We start from the raw sequence: 1912 nt of genomic DNA, 5'->3' as shown, positions 1-1912 counted from the left end.
TAATATCCAGACCTGCGATCGATCTTAGAGAAGATCTTCGCACCTTGAAGATGGTCAAGAAGCTCATCTATTCTTGGAATGGGATACTTGTTCTTAATGGTTAATTGATTCAACCCTCTGTAATCAATGCATAGGTGAAGCGTTCCATCTTTCTTCTTCTGGAACAGCACTGGAGCTCCCCATGGTGAATTGCTAGGATGGATGTAGCCTTGGTCTAACAGTTGCTTGAGTTGCTCCTTCAGCTCAATCGCTTCCGGGATGGACATCCTATATGGTCTCTTTGCAATTGGTGCAGCTCTTGGTGCTAGCTTGATTTCGTGATCGACTTCTCTTTGAGGAGGAAGTTCTGTCAGCTCTTCAGGAAATACGTTTGCGTACTCCTTTAGCCATGAAGGTTCTTCCTTAGACTCCTGATTCTGATCTAGCTTATTTAGCTTAATCAAATAGACAGGTAGCCCCTTTCTAACTCCTTTTATTATGCGAGATGGTTTGGCCAGTTGAATTTTTTGCTTTCCAGCCTCTCCTTGAGTTGTGACCAATTTCCCTTCAAAATTTCAAAAGGAAACTTGGCCCTTTCCATAGTGAATGTGGGCATCATTAGGTTTAAGCCAATCCATTCCGAGCAAACACTTGTGGACACCTAGGTTCATAACCCTGAATCTGACCGAAGTCGACTGTCCACCCAGTAGGAATTTCACCCTAGCAGTTTGCCTGGTACAAGTGACCTCACGACCATTTGCTAATTCCACAAGTAAGGTAGGTGCATCTTTTGTGGCTATTCCTAATCTTTTTGCACATACTGGTGAAATGAAGGAATGTGTACTGCCACAATCAATCAAGGTTTTGAAACTTTTACCTTGATAATCCGATGGTATTTGAATCACCGAGAACTGGTGATTTGTGCCTTTCTTGTGAAGGGCGGCATGAACCGTTGCCCTCTCAATGTCAGCTTCCAGGGTTGGATCTTCTTCATCACACAGATCCTTGTTGGCAACACTGGAGGTTCTCCATCTGGCCATGACGGTGGCTCCTTGTCCACGGACGGTTCCTTGGGATGGCCCTTGACATTGTCCTCCGCTAAGCTTGGGACACTGCCTTTTAAAGTGACCGGGCTCGTTGCAATGGAAGCAATGGAGATTGCGGCTATTACCTTGGGTAGGAACAAAATTTTTGACAGTGTTGGCCCTGGCTTTCTTCCTTTGTCCCTGATTTTGGCCTTGCGCTCTCTTAGCCTGAGACCTATACACTACCTTGTTCTGATTCTTGTAAGACCAAGTCTTGTTATTTCTTGGCCTAGTCTGCACCTCCTGTATTATGGGTGCAGCTCGAATGAGCGCATCTTGTAGATCTATTGGGCGCATTGATTCCAGGCGGGCGTTTATAGGCGGATTTAATCTAGCACAAAACTTTGATACCTGTTGTGTCATATCCATTTGTGGCACTTATTTTAAAAGAGAGACGAATTTTGAATAGTAAGCATCAAGAGATAGACCAAGCTGCTTTAATTCATAGATTTCATTCATCTTCTGGGTGCGGTAGGCAGGTGGTAGATATCTTCCTCGCACAGCTCTCTTAAGCTTCTCCCAGGTAACTGATCCTTCCAAGATCCCTTGGTCTCTGCACCATTGCTTCCACCAAAGTCTTGCTTCGCCGGTAAGCTTCAGTTTGGTGAGCATTGCTTGGTTAGCGGGTGCAGTACCTGCTGCTTTGAAATAATCCTCCATGGATTCCATCCAGATCTCGGCATCAGTTTGGATGGTCCTTTCCTTACCATCGAATTCTAGTGTCTTGATTTGTTTGAGAAGAAACTTCATCTCTTGAATTATAGCCATACTTGGTGTAGGGGTCGGACTAGGAATTTGCACTTGAGGTTGTGCCTGGACAATAAGATTCTTTACGTTAAAAACTTGCT

The sequence above is a fragment of the Lygodium microphyllum genome, chromosome 17, assembly GCF_053477565.2.
Source record: "Lygodium microphyllum isolate KBCC chromosome 17, Lygodium_microphyllum_v1.1.10, whole genome shotgun sequence".
Classification (NCBI taxonomy): Eukaryota; Viridiplantae; Streptophyta; class Polypodiopsida; order Schizaeales; family Lygodiaceae; genus Lygodium; species Lygodium microphyllum.
Note: the sequence above shows the minus strand (reverse complement) of the source record.